The 25,489-nt window shown below is 40.1% G+C and overlaps 1 long non-coding RNA gene across 1 annotated transcript in view; it reads left to right on the top strand.

Moving 5' to 3' along the window:
* The first annotated feature begins 4,387 nt into the window (after window positions 1–4,387).
* Window positions 4,388–25,489, top strand: part of LOC112830161 (uncharacterized) — a 38,862-nt gene continuing 17,760 nt past the window's right edge. Inside the window, exons 1-4 of the long non-coding RNA XR_012380010.1 lie at window positions 4,388–4,558; window positions 8,218–8,374; window positions 17,265–17,387; window positions 18,480–18,689. This is a non-coding gene — a long non-coding RNA (uncharacterized lncRNA). The remainder of the gene's footprint in view (window positions 4,559–8,217; window positions 8,375–17,264; window positions 17,388–18,479; window positions 18,690–25,489) is intronic.

A 25,489-nucleotide genomic window follows, 5' to 3' on the forward strand; every position in this document is an offset into this window, starting at 1 on the left:
AACTCTGAAGACATGCCTTTTTAAAAATTAAACCAGCAGGGGGCGCCTGGGTGGCTCAGTCGCTAAGCATTTGCCTTCAGCTCAGGTCATGATCCTGGGGTCCTGGGATCAAGCCCTGCATCGGGCTCCCTGCTCAGCGGGAAGCCTGCACCTCCCTCTCCCACTCCCCCTGCTTGTGTTCCCTCTCTCGCTGTGTCTCTCTCTGTCAAATAAATAAATAAAATCTTAAAAAAACAACAAAAAAATTAAACCAATAAACTTAAACTACCAATATATCAGAGATTATATCAGATCATATGAACTTGAAAAACATTTGAGTTTATATGTTTCTGAAAGGATATTTGATTTATATAAATGTTTAATTTCCTTTAAGCCAATTAAATTGACCTCTTTACTAATTAACTTTGGTAATACCATCTGGAGGTAGAAAAATATCCCACATCTGTAACATATAGCATAGACATACACAACATATAGATTCAGATATATTGTAGCTTTTGTTTAGAAATTTTAGCCAAGTCTCAGGTACAAAACTCAAGAGACAATAAAGTTCACCTTGAACAATGTGGGTTGGAACTGTGCAGTTTCCCTTACATGTGGATTTTTTTTTTTATTTCCCCAATAAATACAATACAGTACTGATGTGGTTTTGGAATACAGGTGAGGTTTGCTGGGGTAGGGTCCAGAGCCCAGGGCCAAGAAAGAATTCTTGAGACATGTTTGGTGCAAAAAGGTGGTTTTATTAAAGCACAGGGGCAGGACCCAGGGGCAGAAAGAGCTGCAACACTGGGGTTGTGCGGGGTGGCTGATTATATACTGTGGGGTTGGAGGAGGTAAGGAAAAAAGGAGGTTTTTCAAAAGAACTTTCATATGCTAAAGAGGACCTAGGAGATACAGGAGGCCTTGCCATTGTCAAGTTAAGGTTGTTTTTCCCTCTAGCAAGGCATTAAGATAGTTGGGAGCTTCCTGGAAGAATGTCACACATATCCCGCCAAAGAGTGGGGTGGGGGGAGGCTGCAAGTTGTCCCTTTGTGCTTTGTTCTTAACTAGACTTCTGCTCCCTCCTCCGTACTATAAATGTATTTTTTTTCCTTTTTTTTAAAGATTTTACTTATTTGACGGAGTATGCACAAGCAGGGGGCGTGGCAGGCAGAGGGAGAATCAGGCTCCCCACCCAGCAGGGAGCCCAATGTGGGGCTCCATCCCAGGACCCTGGGATCATGCCCTGAGCTGAAGGCAGACACTTAACCGACTGAGCTACCCAGGTGCCCCTATAAATGTATTTTCTCTTCCTTGCGATTTATGTCATGATATTTCCTTTTCTCTGATTTTTTGTAAGAATACAGTATATAATACATATACAAAATATGTTAATTGACTGCTTATGTTATTGGTAAGGCTTATTGTCAATGATGTGGAAAACAAAGCCAAAAGAAAAATTACCTTTCCTTACTACTTACAGCCCACTGACTAGTCCTTGAAACAGGCAGAGTGACCTTCTTCTAGGAGCTCAGCTGCCTCAAGTGTTAATACTTTGTTAAGGGCAAAAGACAACCTTAGCCTGACCCCCAGGATTCTGAGTCTACTATAACATATAAACATTCCTTTGGAAATTTCCTTTATCTCTATCTCCCAAGATACATGTTGGTAATCATCCCCCAAGCATATGACACACCGATGTACATCTGAAGGATCATGACTCAGGTCTTATTAAACAGTAATAAATGATGTTTTCCTAACAATAGCTAGTCCCTCAAGGTCCTGGCAACCTTGCTTCCAAAATTCCTTAGAGAATTACACTATCCCTAACCCCCTCCCAACTTGAAAGTATATAATCAGTCACTCCTCATGACCCCAGTGCCCCTCTTTCTGCCCTTGGGTCCTATCCCTGTGCTTTAATAGAACCACCTTTTTGCACCAAAGATGTCTCAAGAATTCTTTCTTGGCCTTGGGCTCCAAACCCCAACATCTTTCCTACATCATCAACAGTAGGCTATTAGTAGTTAAGTTTTGGGGGAGTCAAACGTCATACATGGCTTTTTGGCACTGTGGGGGTTGGTGTCCCTAACCCCTGCATTATTCAGGGGTTCAACTTAATGGGATCCAAATTGTTCAGGTCAACTAAGTTAATGTTTCCTGCTAAGATGGCCAAAGTCTTTTATTAAAGTATTTATTTGTATACCATAAGGATCCTTTCAGAACTTTTTAAAAAGTCATTTTTGTCTTTAGAAGATTCTGCACATAAATCAAAGAATGCATTTCATTGTCTTTCTGAGGTTTGTAATCCTCTCTTTTAAGGGGGCTCCTTAAGGTGGATTTATCTAAAAGTTTCACCAGAATGGCTATTACAATTCCAAATTCTTCAAAAGGTTATGCATTTTTCAAGAAAGGCTCAAGATGCTGGTTAAAGAGCCAGGTGGACCCTAACCTGCCTTTGGATTCCCTAAAATGTCTTAACTATGAGAGGCCTTATTTTTGAACAACTATTCTAAAACAATGTGAATCACGTGTTTTCCTCTCTTTTGACTACAATGAGTAGCTTATCAGGAAGCTTCAAACAACAGAAACAAAAGCATACTCACCAGGAAGGGTGATGCCTTCATAAAAACAAAAACAGATCCCAAATAAACCCAGAGAGTTCACACACAATACAAAGAGAGCAGAGCTCAAAACCTAAAAGGGACTCACAGCCAGTTATTTTACCAGCAAAATGAGTTTCTTCAGGAATAGCAGAGGAATTGCAATTTGCAATTCCTTTGACAAGCAAACTATGGCAAACCAATGGCTAGTCCAAAGACACAAAAGGAAGGTCAGCTTTTATTAGGTTTTAGGAGAAAAGTGGGGAGGGTTATTTTGAACAAAAGTTCATTGAAGAATAAGAACTTGAGGGTGTGGCAATTTCTCACTGGCTGCAAGCAATGGTTAGTTCTTACTGCTGGGGCTGAATGGGATCTTCCTTCTTTTTCTTAAAAGCAGGAGATAAAATTCCTGTGAGGATGTCTTACCTTGTCAAGATAAGAATTCTCTTCCTTCTTCTGGTTATGCAGGCTGCAAGGAGTGGTTTGTACATGAGAGCCCCCCCCCCCCCTTTCAGGGCTTCCTGATTCCCTTTTAAATGAGGTTTCCTTTACTCATTTTCACAGGGAAAAGCTGTATGAGGACCCACAGGCCCTAGCCTACCCAATGGGCAATAACCCCTTTGAAGGCAGAGCTCCAGGTGACTGGACTGCCTTGGCAGGGCAGGGCTGGGAGAGCTGGCCAGGGTATCGCCAGGGCATCCTCTAAGAAGAGACTCTGGGAGCCCTGTCCTCTGGAAAAGTTCTGGAACCCCACAGGTAGCAAGTCCAAATGGTAAGGGACTGTCTCCAATTTGCAGCTACTGCCCCAGGGTGATATTTGGGGGCAGTACCTTCCACACTGAACCTATGCAGGTATTTGGGGTCAAGACCCAGCTACCCTGACCTGCTGGGGCCTGGCTTCTTGAGGCTGGCAGAAGGGCTCCCAACTCCAGGTGCCTTGACAGTACAGTTCAGGGGAGCTGGGGATCCGGAACTTGGCAAGAGTCAGGGGAGCCTGGGTCATGGGTGTGGGCTACTGGAGGTTCCAGGCATCTGCCTCAGTCCAAGCCCTAACCTCCACAGATGCACACGGGGGGTCAAGGGCAGGCCACCACAAAACATGCCACCTCAGCAGATTGGTTATTTTGAGTTACAGTTCCTTATAAAATGGCCAGTGCAAGAATAATACCCTGACCTCCCTTTATCTCCACAAAGCAAAAAATAAATCTCCCATGTAAAATGGACCTTCCCTTTCCCAGGTGGTAAAGAGACATCAGTATCGCCAGAGATCTGGAATTCAGAGCTAAGAAGGCTGTGTAAACAAGCCTTGTTAGTTTTACAAATTTTACTACCCCAGCTCAAATTCTGTTAGAATTTCTTGAAAATTGAAGCTTGCAAACATAAGTTTTCTTTGTATTGTCTACTCATCACAGATGTATTATTTCTGTGTCTAAAAGAAGCCTCGAAGCTGCCTGCCTTGGTGGTTTCCTTGGATCTCAGTGTTAATATCAGGCCTCTCTGTGCACGGAATTAAACTTTCTGTTTTTCTCCTGTTAATCTGTCTCTTGTCAATTTACTTCTTAGATCACCTGGGAGAATCTGGAAGGGCAGAGCGTAATTTTTCCTCCTCAACAGCTGGTAGAGTCGGCAGAATAAATGCTAACTGGCCGGACTGCTGCAGCTGAGAGATGGTGGGACATCCGACAAGTGACAGAAGGGAAGAAGCCTCACCACCACATCACCTACTGGATCTCTGCCTGCACGGGCTCAATTTAGGCTAGCAGGAGACAATATTTGTGGAACTAGTTCCTTGGCTTTAAGGACTCTGGTGACATCAGTAGAGCTCTCGTGGCTCGAGAGCTCCATTTCCATCCAGAGATGGCCACAGTTTTCCTTTGTCCTTGTCTTTTGTGTCATTTGTCATAAAAAAAGAATTACCGTAGAAAAGAACACAGGCACGGGTCCAATCAGCCTGTAGTTTGAGTTGGCCTCACAGACCGGTGAGTTCACAGTCCTCATCATAACCTGCATCTGTTTAGACAGACTTTGCTGTGGGTCCTCTCTGTAAAAGCCGGAGGAGGTTTATCCTTTTGTCTCGTTTCATGTCCTAAGAGCTTTGGTTTGTGACCAGTGAGAATATTCTCTCTGGTCTCCATACTCCAAGGGTTCACTTACCGGGGTGCACCTTGGTGGCCCGTCAAGTCGAGTGGGGTTCTGAGACTCACACTTACAAGCAGTACTCTGATTGTCCGCCCATGCCAGCTCACAAGGGAGTGTGTTCTAAGAGGTCCCAGCCCATCAGGGACCTCTGTCATCATAACCTCCATTAGTGCTGGAAAAATCTCATTACAGTAGTGTCTGCCCCATGTAACAGATTAGTGGGTCTATGACTAGAGATGTCTCACATTTTTGTAGGAGACTGAACATCCTGTTTTCTCTACACCATCTTTACTGCCTGTGCAATGGAGGCTTTTGCTGTCTTAGACTATTTTGGGGAGTAAAATTTTGGGTCATGGGAAATGCATCGTCTGTGTTTTCCAAGTATGCCTCTTGGGTCCATGGTCTAAGCCTGGAAAGTTGCCCCTGTGTCTTCCCATAAAAGTGCTTATTGGTTTGAGTTAGTATTGAGATTAATAAGATCCTATTCATCATAGCCAGATGCTAGATCCTTTACATTGGCTATATTTGAAAGAAAAAAAATTCTTTATAGGAAGTTTTCAGTTGTCTTATGGCTAGCTTTTGGGACCCTGTTGAAGATATGAAAAAAAAAAAAAACAAACCAATTAGACTGAAGACAAAAACTAATGTTTACATCCAATGTAAATTTCTCTTCTCAAAATCTGGCTCCATTTGCCTATTTTAATTTCCCTTTCCCAACAAGCTGTAGAGAGAGCACTCTGACCTAATCTCTAAGTTCAAAGTATGTAGGTTATTCATGTAAATGCCGAAAGGCAAGAAATAAATTTAACAAAAGCACCCAAGACCAGCAGCAAGGCTTGCTTTGCTCCTACTTTCAAGGACTCTGTAAATTTTTGTTCTTGCTCTGTAGAGCCACATGTAAGTGAAATCTTATGGTATTAGTCTTCCACTGTGAGATTTGCTTCACTTAGCAGAATAGCCTCTTGACCAATCATGTTGTCATTAATGGCAAGGTCTTATTCTCTCTTGTGGCAGAGTAATATTTCATGTAAATATATACCACAGCTTCCTATCTATTCCTCTATTGATGTATACAGAAATTGCTTCCATATCTTGGATATTGCAAAAGAAAATGAAGTGATAAACTTAGGAGTGCATATATCTTCTTGAAGTAGTGGTTTTCCATTCCTCTGACTAAATACCTAGGAGTGGAATCACTGGATCCTGGGGTATGTACTTTTTCACTTTGTGCAGAATTGCCATAGTCTTTTCCCCTGTAGTTGCACCAATTTACATACCTGCCAGGAGAGAACAAGGGTTCCCTTGCGGATATCTTTGCAAACACTTTCTATTTGTTGTATGTTTGATCCTATACAGTGTGCTTGGTGTGAGATGGTATTTCATGGGGTTTCCTAGTGGGTCTTCTTGATGATATCTGATGTTGAGGATCTCTTCCTGGGTCTGTTGGCTAGCTGAATCTCTCCCTTGCAGGGCAGGAAAAAAAATACTATGCCCAATTATTCACGAAGTATTTGGGGGTTTTTGGTGTTGAGTTGTACTAGCATGTTATACAGTTTGGATATTAACCCCCTATGGCATGTATCAGTTGCAAAGCACTTCTGCCATTCAACAGGGTGTCTTTCATTTCATTGATGTTTCCCTTTGTTGGGCAAAAGCTTTTCATGCCAGTGTGCTCTCAATAGTTTATGTTTGCTTTGGTTTCTCTTGCCTGGGGAGACCTATCTAGAAAACTATTGCTCTGGCTCTGTGCAAGAGATTACTGCCTACTTCTACTTGAGCAAATTTGATGGTTTCCGGGGTCACCTTCAGGTCTCCTTTGCACTTTGGGTTTGTTCTTGCACATGGTGTAAGAACATTGTCCACTGTCCTTTTGTGTGACGCTGTCCAGTTGCCCCAGCACCGCATAATGAACATGCTGTCTTTTCCCCCTTGTCTATTCTTGTCCATTATGCCCTAGACTAATGAACAATATAATGGTGGGTTTATTTCTGGGCTCTCTAGGTCGTTCCAGGTATCCATGTGTCCACTTGTTTGTGCCAGAACCATACTCTTCTGGTTATGTACAGATTTTTAGTATATCAGGAAATCAGGGACTGTGATAACTCCCACTCTGTTCTTCTTCCTCAAGATTGCTTTGGCTCTTTGGGGTCTTTGGTAATTTCATACTCATTTTAGGATTATTTATTCTAGTTCTGTGGAAAACATGATTATTCTTTTAATAGGAATCACGTTAAATCTTTCGATTGCTTTGGGTAGAGAAGACATTTTGACACTATTGATTCTTCCACCATGGGTGTTCTATCTCTCTCCATTGATTTGTGCTATCTTCAATTTCTTTCATCTGTGTTTTATGGTTTTCAGAGTAGAGTTCTTTCACTTTCTTGGTTACATTTCTGCCTTTTTTGTGTTTTTGGTTTTTTGGGTTTTAATGTAAATGGGATTGTTTTCTTTCTCTTTTTCCTACCTCCTTATTCTTGTGTAGAAATGCAATGAATTTGTGTGTATTAATTTTGTATTCTACATCTTTATTGAATTCATTTATCAGTTTAAAGAGTTCTTTGGTGAAGTCTTTAGATTTTCTATATATAATATCATGTCTTTTTAAATATGACTTTTCTCATTTTTACTTTCTATGTCTTATTTCTTTTTCTTGTCTGATTGCCATTGCCAGAACTTCCAGCAATCTGTTGAGAAAAAAATTGATGAGTGCGAACATCTTTGTCTATTTCTGATTATTTCAGTTCTTTTCTACTGAGGGCAATATCATGTGTTGTTTTGCATATGTTTCCTTCAGTATGGTGAGGTATGTTTCTTCTAAATTTAGTTTAGAGTTTTTTATCATGAACAAGTGTTGACTTTTGTTAAATGTTTTTTTTTGTGGGGTGCCTGGGTGGCTCAGTTGGTTAGATGACTGCCTTCGGCTCAGATCATGATCCCAGGGTCCTGGGATCGAGCCCCACATCAGGCTCCCAGCTCAGTGGAGAGCCTGCTTCTCCCTCTCCCGCCCCCCCTGCTTGTGTTCCTGCTCTCACTCTCTCTCTCTGTCAATAAAAAAATAAAAAAAAAAAAACTTTTTAAAAAATGGGGTTTTTTTTTTTTGCATCAGTTGTAGTGGTCCTGTACATTTTATCCTTCCCCTTTTATGTTTTGTATCACACCGAATGATTTGCAATATTGTACTCTCTTTGCATCCCTTTAATAAATCCTCCTGTTCTTTTTAATGCTTCTTTCAGTGTATTGTTGAGTTTGTTTTGGTGAGGATTTTTCCATCTATGTTCATCAGGGATATTGGTCTGAAGTTTTTTGTTTCTGTAGTATAGAAATAGAAAACTTTGTGTGTTTTTTTGTCTTTGTAGACAAATTTTGGTCTAATTTTGGTCAAGGTGATTTTGATCTCTAGAGTGAATCTGGAAGTTGTCCTTTGGCTTCTATGTTATATACTGATTTAAAAGTTAGTTATTAATCATTTTTTTAAAGATTTTATTTATTTATTTGACAGAGAGAGAGAGAGGGTGCACACCAGAAGGCAGAGGGAGAGGGAGAAGCAGGCTCCCCACTGAGCAGAGAGCCCGATGCGGGGCTCAATCCCAGGACCCCAGGCTCATGACCTGAGCCGAAGGCAGATGCTTAATGGACTCAGCTACCCAGGTGCCCAGGTAGTAATCATTTTTAATTTAATGGGTTTTTGTTTGTTTGTTTTTACAGTAATTTTATTTTTTAATTCATTTTTTTACATCATTAGTTTTTGATATAATGTTCAATGATTCCTTAGTTGTGTATAACACCCAGTGTTTTTATCAACATTTGGCTAACATTAATGTTAAATTAGCTTCAAGTGAGCAACATAGTGACGTGACAGCTCTTGACATTATACAGTGCTCACAACAAGTGCATCCCTCATCTGTCATCACAGAATATGCTATTTCAGTACCTTTGGCTATATTGCCTCTGCTATACTTTAATTGTCATGACTTTTTATATCATAATGGAAGTTTTTACCTCACATTTTCTTCACCCATTGTTCCCTTCTCTCTCCTCATCCCAGTCCACCACCAGTTTGTTCTTTGCGTTTATGGGTTTCCTTCTGTTTGTTTGCTTTCTTGTCCATTTGTTTTGATGTTGCGATTCCGCATATAAGTAAAACCACATGGTATTAGTCTTTGTCTGATTTATTTCACTTAGCATCACACCCGTCCGTGGGTCACAAATGGGGCATTCTCATTCTCGTCTATGGCTGAGTTATATTCCTGTGTGTGTGTATATACATATATATATACGCACACATACATGAAACATCTTCCTCATCCATTTATCTATGGATGGACACTTATGTCACCTCCATATGTTCGCTATTGTAAACAATGTGGCAATAAACATAGGCCTATATCTTTTTGAATGTGTTGTTTTGTTTTCTTTGTGTAAATACTTAGGAGTGGAATTGCTAAAACATGGTATTTCTATTTTTAATGCTTTTGGGGAACCACCATACATTTTTCACAGAGTTTCATAATGTACACTCCCATTAAATGTGCATGAGGCTTCCCTTTTTACACATCCTGGCCGGCACCTGTTATTGCTTTTTGATCCCAGCTAGTGTGACTGGTGGGTGATGATACCTGATTTTAGTTTTATTTTGCATTTCCTTGATGATTAGTGATGTTGAGCATCTTTGCGTGTTTCTGTTGGCCAGTTGGATGAGTTCTTTGGAATAAAGCCTATTTAGGTCTTCTGCCCATTTTTTAATTGGAGTGTTTGGTTTTTTGTGTTGAGTTGTATAATTTCTTTACAGATTTTGAATATTAAGCTTCTCTGATATATCATTTGCAAATATGGTTTTGCCATTCAGTAGGTTGCCTTTTGTATTGTTGATGGTATCATTTGCCGTGTAAAAGATTTTTTTTTTTTTTTGAGCATACTCCTAGTAGTTTTTTTTTTTTTCTTTTGTTTCTTCTGCCTAAAGAGACATACATAGAAAAATGTTGCTAAGGCCAATGGCCACGGATTACTATGTATGTTTTCTTTTAGGAGTTTAATGACTCCAGGTCCATTTTGTGCTCATATTTGTTAATGATATAAAAAATGGTTCCATTTGATTCTTTTGCATTTGGCTGTCTCGTCTTCCTTGCACAATTTATTGAAGAGATTGTCTTTTTCCAATTGACTATTCATGCCTCCTTTGTTGCAGGTTACTTGATCTTATAGTTGTGGGTTTACTTCTGTGCTTCCTCTCCTGTTCCATTGTTCTATGTGTCTGTGTTCCTGTACCACACTCTTTTGATGGCTATACATTTGTCATACATTTTGAAATCAGTGATTGTGTTACCTCCAGCTTTGTTTTGCTTAAGATTGCTTTGGCTCTTCATAATGTTTTGCAATTTCCATACACTTGTAATTCATTTATTCCAGTTCTTTGAAAAATATCTATTGTAATTTTGATAGAGTTGCATTGAATCTGTAGTTTGCTTTTTGTAGTGCGGAATTTTAAAATTATTCGTTCTTGTCAACTATGGGCATGTTGTGTTCTCTTGAATTTGTTTCATCCGTGTTTTATAGTTTCAGAGTAGAAACCTTTGTGGTTAAGTTCATTTCTAGGTCTTTTTGTCTTTTTGATGCAATTGTAATTTTTGTGTGTATACAATTTCTCTTTCCCCTACTTTGTTCTCAGTTGTATTTTGAAACAACCAATTTATGTATATTAATTTTGTATCCTTTAACTTATGCATTTGTTCATTCTCATAGTTTTTTTGGTGGAGTCTTTGGTGATATCTCTCTCTGTCTCTCTCTATATATATATAAATTGTGTCTCCTGCAAATATGACAGCTTCTTTCTTACAAGTTTGGATTTTTTTTTTAACTTATTGTATGATTGCTGTGGGTAAGAGTTCTAGTACTCTACTGAATTAAAGTGGTGAGTGTGGATATATTTGTCTTGTTTCTGATTATAAAGAAGAAGATTTCAGCTTTTCTTCATTTAGTATTATGTTTAGTTGTGTGTTTTTCTTATATGGCCTTTATTATGTTGAGTTATGTTTCTCTATACCCATTTTTTTGAAAATTTTTATCTTGAGCAAATGTTGAATTTTGTCAAATATTTTTGTGCATCTTGTGAGATGATCATATAGTTTTTATCCTTGCTTTTGTGTTAATGTGTTGTTTTAGATTGTTTGATTTGGAATATTGAATCATTTTGTGTCCTGGTAATATATATCATTTGATCATGGTGAATCATTTCTTTAATATAATTTTGAATTCAGTTTGGTAATAATATTTGTTTGGTAATATATTTGCATCTGTGGTCATTAGGGGTATTGGCCTGAAGTTCTGTTTTTCTACAGTGTGTTTGTCTTGTTAAGGTATTAGGGCAATGCTCACCTTGCAGAATGAATTTAAAACTTTGCTTCCTCTTCTGTTTTTGTTTCTTTTTTAATATATATATTTTACTAGCTTCATGAAAGCATGTATTAACTCTTCTTCAGATGTTGGGAAAATTCACCTGTGAAGTCATCTGTCCTGGATTTTTGCTTCTGGCAGGTTTTTTGGGTTTTTTTGTTTTTTGTTTTTTTCTCTACTGATTGCATTTCCTTTTTTGTAATTTGTTAAATTTTCTATTTCTTTCTAATTCAATTTTAGAAGATTGTGTGTTTATAGGTGTTTATCTATTTCTTCTAAGTTGTCAATATTGTTGGGATTTAATTTTTCATATTTTTCTTACAATCCTTTTTGTCTCTGTGTTGTCTGATGTTATTCCTTCCTTCCTTCCTTCCTTCCTTCCTTCCTTCCTTCCTTGGTGATTTTTGCTAAAGATTTATCAATTTTATCTTTTCAAATAGCTCCCCTTTTTAATCAGACTTTTTTTTTTTTTTAGTATCTTTTTGTTTCTGCTCCAATCTTTATTATTTCCTTTTTTCCACTAACTTTGGGACTTTTTGTTTTTCTTTTTCTAGTTCCATTATGTGTATGGTTCAATTGTTTTGAGAATTTTTTGTTTCTTGAGGTAGGCTTATGTTGCTATTACCATTCCTCTTAGAATTACTTTAGCTGTCTTGAAAATATTTGTATCATTTTGTTTCCATTTCCATTAGTCTCCATGTAATTTTTAATTTCTTCTTTTGATTTCTTCTTTGACCCATTTCTTTTTTTTTAGTATCATGTTTAACCTACATGTGTTTGTATTTTATGCAGTTGTTTTCTTGTAATTGGTTCTAGTCATATTGCTGTGACCAAAAAAGATGTTTGATAGGATTTCAGTCTTCTTAAATTTTTTGAGGCTTGTTTTGTGGCCTAATATGTCATCTATGCAGGGGAATGTACCATGTGCAACTTGAAAAAAAATGTGTAATTTGTTATTTTGGGATGGAATGTTCTGAATATATCTATTAGCTCTTCCTAGTATAATGTGTTTTTCCAAGCCACTGTTGGCTTAATTTTCTGTTGGATTTTCTGTCTGGATGATCTGTCCTTTGTTAAGTGTTAAAGTCCCCTACTGTTATTATATTACTGTCAGATTGTCCATTTATGCCTCTTAATATTGCTTTAAGTTTTTAGGTGCTTCTGTGTTGGGTACATATACATTTATAATTTTTATGTTCCCTTGTTTTCTTGATCATTTTATCATTATGCAATGCCCTTCTTTCTCTTTTGCTACAGTCTTTGTTTTAATGTCTATTTTGTCCAATAAAGTATTTTGTCCAATCTAGTATTGTTACCCTAGATTTTTTCCCTTCCGTTTGCATGAAATATTGTTTTCCATGCCTTTACTTTCAGACTGTATGTGTTTTCAGGTTTGAAGTGAGTCCCTTGGAGACAGCATATAAATGGGTCTTGTTTTTTTACCCAGTTACCCTATTTCTTTTGATTGGAACATTTAGTTCATTTACTTTTAATGTAATTATGGATAGGCATGTACTTATTACCATTTTGGTAATTATTTTCTGAATTGTTTCTGTAGTTCTTTTCGTTCTTTTTCTTGCTCTCCTTTTTGTGATTTGATGGCTTTAGTGTTATGCTTTGATTCCTTTCTTTTTATTTTTTTGTCTATCTATTATAGGCTTTTGATTTGTGGTTACCATAAATAACATTGCATGTATATAGCAGTCTATATTAAGTTGATGTTGCTTAAGTTCAAACACGAACTAAAAGCACTAAATTTTTACTACCCCCTCAACATTTCATGTAAATGAGGTCATAGTTTTCATCCTTTTATTTTGTGTATCCCTTGTCTAATTTTAGTACATATAATTGATTTTACTACTTTTGTGTTTTAACCTCCACACTGGCTTTCTAAGTAATTAGTCATCCACCTTCACTATATGTTTTTTTTTTACTACAGATTTTTTTTCTTTCATAATTCTCATTCTCCAAGAATTCCTTTTAACATTTCTTATAAGTCTTGTTTAGTGGTGAACGCCTTTCTCAAACTTTTGTTTGAGAAATGCCTCATCTCTCCTTCAATTCCGAATGATAACCTTGCTGGATAGAGTATTCTCAGTTGTAGTTTTTGGGGTTTTTTTGTTGTTGTTGTTGTTTTCCTTTCAGCACTTTGAATATATCATGCCACTTTTTTCTGGCCTACAAAATTTCTGCTGAAAAATCCATTCTTCTGCATCTTCTAATCTGTGGTTGATTCCCTCTAGTTTAAATTTTATTTCATTTATTCTTTAGCTCTAACTGGTCCTTTTAAAATATTTTTTATCTCTTTGTTGAAGTTCTCAGAGTTCTTCCACTCTTTTCTCAACTCCTGGGAGTATCTTTATGACCATGACTTTAATCTCTTTGTCAGGCATATTGCTTATCTCCATTTTGTTTTGCTCTTTTTCTGTAGTATTGTTTTTGGTTCTTTCATTTGGTCTTTGTTTCCTCATTTTCTCTCTGTGTTTGTTTTTATGTACTAGGTAGATCAGCTGTGTCTCCTGGTCTTGACAGTGATGACCTTGTGTAGAAGAGGTTCTGTAGTACCCTGTAGTGCAGTTCCCCGGCTCACCAGAATCAGGTGCCCCAGGGGCATTCCCTGTGTGGACTGCCTGCACCCTTCTGTGTGGCTGTGCTGTGATTGCTGTGGACGTGCTAGTGGGTGGGGCTTGTCTTCAGCCCAGCCAGCTCTACTGACCCAGTGTACTTACTCCTGGTGCTGTGGGCAGGGTTTGCTCCCTGTGCTGATGAGAGGCCTAACTGCAGCCACTGTGGAATCTGTCTGGTGGGGCTGGTACTCAGCCTGTCTGTAATTAGTCTCTATAAGAGCTGCAGGTATAGCAATGGCAAGGCTTCATCCCTGCACAGCCAGCAAGGAGGCCCAGCTGTTGGAACTGCAAGTGTGCCAGTGTGTGGGGTTATCTCTTCTGCCTCAGAGCAGAAATCCCTTTGGAGGGGCCCTGGCCCCAGCCAGGGCTACCTGCCAGGTATGGCCTAGCAGGGGCTGATTTGGAGAGGTGTATTTTCTAGGGCCTCATCGTATGTTTAGACGAGCCTTTCAATTGCTTGGTGTATGTTCTCAGACAATGGGAACTCCATAGTGTAAAGCCCAGTCAGGTAAAACTTGGGGTTCTGTGGTGTTTCAGGCCACAGCGATGCTGCTGCAAACTCTCTTGAGTGTAGGAACTCTAGTTTATATTTACAGTCCTCATTAGCTGGTGCCCAGGTCTAAACATTCTGACGGCATTTTTCAAATAAATAAAGCCTGCATCTTAAGTCTCTACCCATCTAAATTCCCTGCTCTTCCTCTTTATTTCATAAATGTGTCTTAATATTATCCCCATAGATGGTATGTGCTGTGGCCAATATTCAAACAGTCCCATCAGTTTGAGCTGCTTCTTTTGTGGTAGGAGTTGATATGCAATCTATATTGTTTATGACCGGGTGTGGTATTTTTATGCCTTCAGAGAACCAAATTTTGCCTAGAACTTTTACTGTGGTATGGGGTCTTCAGACCTCACCTGGGTCAATTTTTCATTTTCTGAGTGTAGGGAATTCAGTTAACTCTTTTTTTTTTTTTTTACTAGCCTGTTTTTCCTAGTTATTGCCATAAATAAGGATGTCCTCAATATATAGGAAATACTGGGTTTTGTGTGTGTTTTCATCAAAGGCCTGGGTGTCTTGTGTTGGAAGGTTGTGGGCCATTACTGGGCTGCTAAGGTACCCTTGTGGTAGCACAGCAAACTGATCTCCTCTGCCTTCCCACGGAAATGCAGTCATGGGTTGGCTCTCCTCCTCAATTGAAATAGCAAAGAACATGTCACATAAGTCTCTCACTGTGTCATAAAGTCTGGATCCGGTGGTGATATTGGTTAGGATGGTGCCTATATCCCAGAGTGCTCCCTCAGTTTGGGGAGAGTTTTTAAATTCCTATAATCTACTGTAAAATGATATGGCCTGTCTGGCTTTTTAACAGTCCAGATTGGGCTATTATGTAATGAAATAGTAGGCACTTTAATTTTTTCCTCTAGGAGTTCCTGAAGGTTTTCCTGATTTTGAGTATGTTCTATTACATCCGTGCCAGGAATGTTTTGTGTATTGGGAAATTAGAAGGCATTTAACCTCAGTGGGTGGTCTATCATCTCTTGTTAGGAATCTCCATACCCATGTCCCTGGGGTTAATTTTCCTCCTAATCTTTCATTAGTCCTTTTTTGTTGTTAGGTTTATTGTAGATGAGTGGGCTAGCCTTGTATCATTGTTATGAACCCTATATCTAGCAACACGGTAGTGTATGTAATATTCTTATTTACCAAGGTGTTTCTATTGATATGGCCAGCACAAACTATGCACCAGTCTCCAGTATGGGCCAGGAGGGCTCAGTGGTGTGCTCTACTTCAGCTATCAGTGACTTGTCTAGTAATGGATTAGGTTTTTTATAAAGGGGTTGGTATGACAGTAAATGGGTTAATGGGTCTATGCATCAATTTTCTGTAGGTCTATTTACTCTAAAACATTGGTTTCCATTTCTCTGCCACAGTTGTGGTTTCTGGGGTGTCTATTTGTGTTTCTATCTTTATAATTTTGTTAAAGTGGGGTGGTCTAAGTGGTTTATGTGGCCAAAAGGACCTTGGAGATTTAGGTCTATATGGTCTATTTTGATGAGGTCTATTTATATTCGGTGTAGGCCTGTTTTGTCTCTATACATGCGTGTTAAAGAAAAAGCGTTTATCTTGACTTAGTGCCTCAGCTGTTCTTATCAAGTCAATCAGCTCTCCAGTGTTTCTGGTTCCTGCAAATACTATAAATAATGCTTTCTTGTCTGTGGGGGTTCAGCTTTTAGGATGACTTTTAAATTTGTTCTGGAGCAGTGAGGGTGTCTGTCCTCTATTATAAATCATAGTCAAAGGCCTATTTCATTATTGTCTTAGCTTCCCATGCCGTTTTCCAAAGAGATGTTTGAAGGAATAATATACTACATATAGGCCATCTTAATCTTTTTTTTTTTTTTTTAGCTTTTATTTATTTATTTGGCAGAGAGAGAGCAGGAGAGCACACGCAGTGGGATTGGCAGAGGGAGGAGAAGCAGGCCCCCTGTTGAGCAGGGAGCCCGATGCAGGGCTCGATCCCAGGACCCTGGGATCATGACCTGAGCTAAAGGCAGTCGCTTAACCAACTGAGCCACCCAGGCGCCCCCAGGCCATCTTAATCTTTAGGTGGCTGCTACCCAGCCAAACCAAATTCCTTGTAAACTAGTAGTATTTTCTCCAAATGCTTGAAAGTTTTGATTAAATTTACCATCAGTACTCATGGACCCAAGTTGCACAATCTCTGCTCCTGTAAGGATCAGGTTTTGTCTTCCTTTGGAGCCTAACTTTCATAGCCACTGGATTTCTGGGTCCAGGTCTGTTTGTTGGAATTCCATTTTAGTTTTTGTCATTTCTTACCTGTTACAATCTCTCCCTTCAGTCACTCTGATTGGTTTCATAGTATCATTTGTTGTCATTTTGTCTCTTTTCCTGGGCCTAGCCTCTAGTAAGTTAGTTACCAGGGTGAAAGGGTTCAAGTATTCATTGTCCGTAAGGTGTGGATTGGTGCTTTTAGGGAACAAAGGACCTGGGTTTCTTCCTTCTCTGGAGATTACTTTTGTTTCTAGTACTTTTCTGTCTATTGGCATGTTACTTCGTGCTTCTAAGAAGTGCACTGAAAAAAATTTTTATTGCTTTTTAAAATACAGGCTATAACTCACCGCATTGGGTGATCAGGCCAACATCTGGAGTTTCCTTAATTATAAGTTTTGTCTGGACTAAGTCTTCCATAGGTCTCCAGGGATCCTCAGAAAATTTATTATAATCCATTGTACACCTAAGCCACCTCTTGGGCAATTTTGGTAGAGTTAGTGAGCAACGTTTGCAATTGACCTCCTGCCTTTTGAAGTATTTTTCCAAATATTTCTTATGGAGGCCTGATGATGAGGTGCATATAGTTGCATATGCTGGCCACAGTGGTCAGAGTAGCCATGGACTTGTTACAGGGAAAGTGTCAAGAGAAACCTGGTCGCAGGAATGGGTCTTGGGGGTACAAGGCATCTGCCTAATTCCAAGCTTTAACCTATTCCAATGTTCATGTTCCCCCTAAAGGCAGGGCAGGAGGGATCTGGCCTGCCTTACCAGAGCTAAATTGAATGAAATGGCTGAGATACCTTTCAGTAAGAGACACATGGGAGCCTTGACAGGTACAGAAACCTAGGAACCCTACAACCGGTAAGTACAATGGGGTGTACATTTCAGTGGCTACCTCTGATTTTGGGGCAGCGGGCTCCCTTTACCCTATGAAATGTAGATGGTTGGGGAGAGGCTGTAGCTGCCAAATGTGGCTGACAGGGTGCACACTGCTTGTGCAGGGGAGCAAGGTCAGGATGGCCAGGAATCCGGAACTCGGCAATGTTAGGCCAGCCCAGGTCACAGGAGCAGGCTATTAGTGGTACCTGGCATTTGCCCAGTTCCAAGCCCTAACCTACACCAATGCACATACTCCCCCTCAAGGCAGAATTGGAGGAAACGGGACCACATTGCTAGGGTTGAGCCAATCTGACTGGCATAGGTATCCTCCAATGAGATACAGCTGGAATCCTGGACCTCATCAGGCAACCAGTCCAAATGTGGGCTGAATAGCACTAGTTTAAAGCTGACACTTCAGGAATATCTTAAGTGGACTTAAGACTTAGACTCCCACTGCACAGGTGATGCAGGTGGCTGGGGACCAGCCAGAGCTTCACTGGCCTAGAGAGCCCTTGGCTGCCCAAAGCCAATTGACAGGGTACATACCGTACAGGCATAGGCCATGGAGATCAGGGTAGCCAGAGATCTGGAACAGGGTGTCAGGAATGTCCAGGTGTTTAGAGTGGATTCACGGCATCTGCCTGCAGGAATCTGGACTGTCTTGTCAGGGTGGGGCCACTAGGGTAGGCCTAGGAGCCTTGATCACTGGTTTGGGAAAGGAAAATTTTTACTCTTTCCTTCAAGGTTTTTCTAGATTGTCTAGCAATTTAACAAGAGAAAGGAAGTTTTATGATGTGCATACAGAGACTCAAAAATGAAACTGAGACCCAAAGCAATGACCAGTGCATGCAGCTTTCATATGTTTTAGACAAAGAAACCTAAATCTGTGAGGAATATTAGAGGGTAAAGAAAACTTACATTAGTAAGGAATTCTAAACAGAATCTGGGCTGGGGTAGTAAATCAGTAAAAGTAACAAGGTTTGTGTATATAGGCTTCTCTGGCCCTGAATTCCCTGTCTCTGATAAGAATGTCTCTCTACCTCCTGGTGTAGGGAGGGGTAACTTTTTTTTAAGAGAGAGCCAGCATGTGCGTGTGCCCATGGAGGGGGGCAGTGGGGGAAGATGATCTCCAGCAAACTCTGCACTGAGGCTCAATCCCACAACCCTGAGATCATGACCCAAGCCAAAACCAAGAGTCACTTAACCAACTGAGTCACCCAGGTGCCCCAGGACGGTACCTTTCACATGAGAGATTTATTTCATGCTTTCTGGAGACAAAGGAAGGTCAGACTGTTCTTCCTACATTGGCTATATTCAAAATAATTAATATGCCATCGTGGCACATTTTCGGAGGCCAGCACTGGGTCCTGATAATATGTGAAACTTCCAGGAAAGTTTCTGAAGAGGGAACTAACAACTGAGTCTGGAGATTGTTCCATCTTTTTTTTTTTTTTTTAAAGATTTTATTTATTTATTTGAGAGAGAGAATGAGAGATAGCATGAGAAGGAAGAGGGTCAGAGGGAGAAGCAGACTCCCTGCTGAGCAGGGAGCCCGATGCGGGACTCGATCCCGGGACTCCAGGATCATGACCTGAGCCGAAGGCAGTCGCTCAACCAACTGAGCCACCCAGGCTCCCCGAGATTGTTCCATCTTGTCAAGCCAATCTCAGTCCTGACAAGGAATTAGTTCAGTTAAACTCACTTCCGGAGATGGTCTCACAGGTATGTTCCCTAAGTTAGGCCTGTGGTTCAGGTAATCAAGTATTAAGTAAAACCTTTTTAAAAAAAAATGACTTATTCATTTGTCAGAGAGAACACAAGCAGGAGTGGCAGGCAGGGGAGAAGCAGGGTCCCTGCTGAGCAGGGAGCCCAATGTGGGACTCGATCCCAGCACCCTGGGATCATGAGCCAAAGGCAGCTGCTTAACCAACTGAGTCACCCAGGCATCCCTCAATAAGTCATTCCTATAGAGAGAATAAAATAATGGTTAATAATTGGAGCAAATTATAAATCAGTTTCTCCATTCTGAGGGTAGCCACTTGAGAAGATTTCTAGATATCCATTTCTTTATTTTTTATTTTTTATTGTTATGTTAATCACCATACATTACATCGTTAGTTTTTGATGTAGTGTTCCATGATTCATTGTTTGTGCATAACACTCAGTGCTCCACGCAGAATGTGCCCTCTTTTTTTTTGTAATTTTTTATTATGTTAATCACCATACATTACATCATTAGTTCTTGATGTAGTGTTCCATGATTCATTGTTTGTGCATAACACCCAGTGCTCCACGCAGAACGTGCCCTCTTTAATACCCATCACCAGGCTAACCCATCCCCCCACCCTCCTCCCCTCTAGAACCCTCAGTTTGTTTTTCAGAGTCCATCGTCTCTCATGGTTCGTCTCCCCCTCCGACTTAATCCCCTTCATTTTTCCCCTCCTGCTATCTTCTTCTATTTTTTCTTAACATATGTTGCATTGTTTCAGAAGTACAGATCTGTGATTCAACAGTCTTGCACAATTCACAGTGCTCACCATAGCACATACCCTACCCAATGTCTATCACCCAGCCACCCCATCCCTCCCACCCCCCACCACTCCAGCAACCCTCAGTTTGTTTCCTGAGATTAAGAATTCCTCATATCAGTGAGGTCATATGATACATGTCTTTCTCTGATTGACTTATTTCACTCAGCATAACACCCTCCAGTTCCATCCACATTGCTGCAAATGGCAAGATCTCATTCCTTTTGATGGCTGCATAATATTCCATTGTGTATATATACCACATCTTCTTTATCCATTCATCTGTCGACGGACATCTTGGCTCTTAACCATTTAATTTTTCTAATGCATGAGCATGGTATACCTTTCCATTTATTTGTATCATCTTCGATATCTCTCATCAATGTCTTACAGTTTTCAGAGTACAGGTCTTTCACCTTCTTGGTTAAATTTATTCCTAGGTATCTTATTCTCTTGGTGCAATTGTAAATGAGACTGTTTTCTTGGTTTCTCTTCCTGTTAGTTTGTAATTAGGGAAGAGAAATGCAACAGATTTCTGTATATTAATTTTGTATCCTGTGATTTTACTGAATTCAGTTATTAGTTCTAACAGTTTTTTGGTGGAGTCCTTATGGTCTCCGTATACAGTACCATGTCATCTGCAAATAGGGACAGTTTTACTTCTTTTCCAGTTTGGATGCTTTGTATTTCTTATTTTTGTCTGATGGCCGCGGTTAGCACTCCTAGTACTGTAAAGTCGCTGTTCCTGTAGATTGTCTTTGTTCCTTTCTAGTCTTTGTTGCTTTTGGTCTCTCTTGCCTGCTCAAATGGTCCTCTAGTATTTCTTGCAGAGCTGGTTTAGTGTTCAAGAACTCCTTTAGTTTTTGCAATTGTCTTGAAAACTCTCTCCTTCTAGTATGAATGACAGTCTTGCTGGATATAGTATTCCTGGCTGCATATTTTTCCCATTCAGCACATTGAATATATCATGTCACTCCCTTCAGGACTGCCAGGTCTCTGTGGAAAGGTCTGCTGCTAACCTTAACTGTCTACTCTTGTAGGTTAAGGACCTTTTGTCCCTAGCTGCTTTCAGAATTATCTCTTTACCTTTGTACTTTGCAGGTATCACTATGATATGTCTTGGTGTTGTTGACCTGTTTTTGCTGACTTTGAGGGGAGTTCTCTGTGCACTCTTGGACTTGAATGACTGTTTCCTTCCCCATATTAGGGAAGTTCTCAGTTATAATTTGTTCAAATAGACCTTCTACCCCCTTTTCCCTCTCTTCTTCTAGGACTCCTATGATATGGATATTATTGCACTTTGTGAAACCGCTGAGTTCCCTAAGTCTATATTTGTGATCTAATAGTTTTCTTTCCCTCTTTTCAGCTTATTTTCCATGATTTTATCTTCTATATCACCTATTTGTTCCTCTGCCTCTTCCATCCTTGTTGTGATTACATCCAGTCAATTTTGCATCTCAGTTACAGCATTTTTTATTTCGGCCTGACTAGTTTTTAGGTCTTTTATCTCTGCAGGCAGGGTTTCTCTAGTGTCTTCTATGCTTCTTTCAAGCCCAGCTAGTATTATGACTGTTGTTCTTAATTCTTGTTCAGATATATTGCTTATACCTGTTTTGAGCAACCCCCTGGCTGTGGTTTCTTCTTGATCTTTTTTTGGGGGAGAATTTGTCCATCTTGTCATTATGTCTAGGTTTCTGTCTTTTGCATGTTATGAAAGCTTGTTAGTTTCCTGCTTCTGAGAGTAATACTATATTATGAAGTGGTCATACACTGTTCAGGGCCTGGTGCTTCAGGAAGTATTTCTGGTGTATGTTGTGTGTACTCTGCTGCTTGTTTTGGCTGCTCTTTCCCACAGGCCAGTCCCCTGTAGAGTTCCTCCTTGCTTGCAATGGGGCGTGTTTGGACCTTTAAGTTGTTGTACTTGGGTCTGTTTATTAAGATAGGCGTTCCATTTGGTCAAACATTACTGAAAAGAGGAAGTCTCGTGGTGTCATATAATATTCTCCTTCATGTTCCAGGGAAGAAAACTGCATGAAGCGCTGTTTACGAAGGGACAATTTTTCTCCCATCCCTCCAGAGTCAACATTTTCCTGTGCTAAGACGGTGAGGCTGCCCTCGGGTGCCACGACATTCATGCGGCCATGGTACCATGCCACTCCTGTGCCTGCCAGGGCCACACCGGCCACTGCCACGGTCAAGGGGCCGGGGCCGGGCCAAGCTCGCCGACCAGCAGCGATCCCACGCGGCAGTCTTCCCAGAATGTGCCCTCTTTAATACCCATCACCAGGCTAACCCATCCCCCACCATCTTCCCCTCTAGAATCCTCAGTTTGTTTTTCAGAGTCCATCATTTCTCATGGTTCATCTCCCCCTCCGACTTACTCCCCTTCATTCTTCCCCTCCTGCTATCTTCTTTTTCTTTTTTCTTAACATATGTTGCATTATTTGTTTCAGAAGTACAGATCAGTGATTCAACAGTCTTGCACAATTCATAGCGCTCACCATAGCACATACCCTACCCAATCACTATCACCCAACCACCCCATCCCTCCCACCCCCCACCACTCCAGCAACCCTCAGTTTGTTTCCTGAGATTAAGAATTCCTCATATCAGTGAGGTCATATGATACATGTCTTTCTCTGATTGACTTATTTCACTCATCATAACACCCTCCAGTTCCATCCACGTCGTTGCAAATGGCAAGATCTCATTCCTTTTGATGGCTGCATAATATTCCTTTGTGTATATATACCACTCTTCTTTATCCATTCATCTGTCGATGATCATCTTGGCTCTTTCCACAGTTTGGCTATTGTGGACATTGCTGCTATAAACATTGGGGTGCATGTACCCCTTCGGATCCCTACATTTGTATCTTTGTGGTAAATACCCAGTAGCGCAATTACTGGATCATATGTTAGCTCTATTTTCAACTGTTTGAGGAACCTCCATACTGTTTCCAGAGTGGCTGCACCAGCTTGCATTCCCACCAACAGTGTAGGAGGGTTCCCCTTTCTCCGCATCCCCGCCAACATCTGTCGTTTCCTGACTTGTTAATTTTAGCCATTCTGACTTGTGTCCGGTGGTATCTCATTGAGGTTTTGATTTGGATTTCCATGATGCCGAGCGATGTTGAGCACTTTTTCATGTGTCTGTTGGCCATTTGGATGTCTTCTTTGGAAAAATGTCTGTTCATGTCTTCTGCCCATTTCTTGATTGGATTATTTGTTCTTTGGGTGTTGAGTTTGATAAGTTCTTTATAGATTTTGGATACTAGCCCTTTATCTGATATGTCATTTGCAAATATTTTCTCCCATTCTGTTGGTTGTCTTTTGGTACTGTGGACTGTTTCTTTTGCTGTGCCAAAGCTTTTTATCTTGGTGAAATCCCAATAGTTCATTTTTGCCCTTGCTTCCCTTGCCTTTGGCGATGTTTCTAGGAAGAAGTGGCTGTGGCTGAGGTCAAAGAGGTTGCTGCCTGTGTTCTCCTTCAGGATTTTGATGGACTCCTGTCTCACGTTTAGGTCTTTCAACCATTTGGAGTCTATTTTTGTGTGTGGTGTAAGGAAATGGTCTCGTTTCATTCTTCTGCATGTGGCTGTCCAATTTTCCCAACACCATTTGTTGAAGAGACTTTTTTCCATTGGACATTCTTTCCTGCTTTGTCAAAGATGAGTTGACCATAGAGTTCAGGGTCCATTTCTGGGCTCTCGATTCTGTTCCACTGATCTATGTGTCTGTTTCTGTGCCAGTACCATACTCTCTTGATGATGACAGCTTTGTAATAGAGCTGGAAGTCCGGAATTGTGATGCCGCCAGCTTTGCTTTTCTTTTTCAACATTCCTCTGGCTATTCGGGGTCTCTTCTGGTTCCATACAAATTTTAGGATTATTTGTTCCATTTCTTTGAAAACAGTGGATGGTATTTTGATGGGGATTGCATTGAATGTGTAGATTGCTCTAGGTAGCATTGACATCTTCACAATATTTGTTCTTCCAGTCCATGAGCATGGAACGTTTTTCCATTTCTTTCTGTCTTCCTCAAATTCTTTCATGAGTATTTTATAGTTTTCTGAGTACAGATCCTTTGCCTCTTTGGTTAAATTTATTCCTAGGTATCTTATGGTTTTGGGTGCAATTGTAAATGGGATCGACTCCTTGGTTTGTCTCCCTTCTGTCTTGTTGTTGGTGTATAGGAATGCCACCGATTTCTGTGCATTGATTTTATATCCTGCTACTTTACTGAATTCCTGTATGAGTTCTAGCCGTTTTGGGGTGGAGTCTTTTGGGTTTTCCACATACAGTATCCTATCATCTGCAAAGAGTGAGAGTTTGACTTCCTCTTTGCCGATTTGGATGCCTTTAATTTCTTTTTGTTGTCTGATTGCTGTGGCTAGGACTTCTAATAATATGTTGAATAGCAGTGGTGATAGTGGACATCCCTGCCGCATTCCTGACCTTAGGGGAAAAGCTCTCAGCTTTTTCCCATTGAGAATGATATTTGCTGTAGGTTTTTCATAGAGGGCTTTTGATACTGAGGTATGTACCCTCTCTCCCTATACTCTGAAGAGTTTTGATCAAGAAAGGATGCTGTACTTTGTCAAATGCTTTTTCTGCATCTATTGAGAGGATCATATGATTCTTGTTCTTTCTTTTGTTAATGTATTGTATCACGTTGATTGATTTGCAGATGTTGAACCAGCCTTGCAGCCCAGGGATAAATCCCACTTGGTCGTGGTGAATAATCCTCTTAACGTACTGTTGGATCTTATTGGCTAGTATATGGGTGAGAATTTTTGCATCCATGTTCATCAAGGATATTGGTCTGTAATTCTCCTTTTTGATGGGGTCTTTGGTTTTAGGATGAAGGTAATGGTGGCCTCATAAAATGAGTTTGGAAGTTTTCCTTCCATTTCTATTTTTTGGAACAGTTTCAGGAGAACAGGTATTAATTCTTCTTTAAATGTCTGATAGAATTCCCCTGGGAAGCCATCTGGCCCTGGGCTTTTGTTTGTTGGGAGATTTTTGATGACTGCTTCAATTTCCTTAGTGGTTATTGGTCTGTTCATGTTTTCTATTTCTTCCTGGTTCAATTTTGGTAGTTGATACATCTCTAGGAATGCACCCATTTCTTCCAGGTTATCTAATTTGCTGGCATAGAGTTGCTCATAATATGTTCTTATAATTGTTTGTATTTCTTTGATGTTGGTTGTGATCTCTCTTTCATTCATGATTTTGTTGATTTGGGTCATTTCTCTTTTCTTTTTGATAAGTCTGGCCAGGGGTTTATCAATCTTGTTAATTCTTTCAAAGAACCAGCTCCTAGTTTTGTTGATCTGTTCTACTGTTCTTTTGGTTTCTATTTCATTGATTTCTGCTCTGATCTTTATTATTTCTCTTCTCCTGCTGGGTTTAGGCTTTATTTGCTGTTCTTTCTCCAGCTCCTTTAGGTGTAGGGTTAGGTTGTGTATTTGAGACCTTTCTTGTTTCTTGAGAAAGGCTTGTATTGCTATATACTTTCCTCTCAGGACTGCCTTTGCTGTATCCCAAAGATTTTG

The sequence above is a fragment of the Callorhinus ursinus genome, unplaced genomic scaffold (assembly GCF_003265705.2).
Source record: "Callorhinus ursinus isolate GAN/ISIS: 27379988/994484 unplaced genomic scaffold, GSC_fseal_2.0 scaffold1, whole genome shotgun sequence".
NCBI lineage: Eukaryota > Metazoa > Chordata > Mammalia > Carnivora > Otariidae > Callorhinus > Callorhinus ursinus.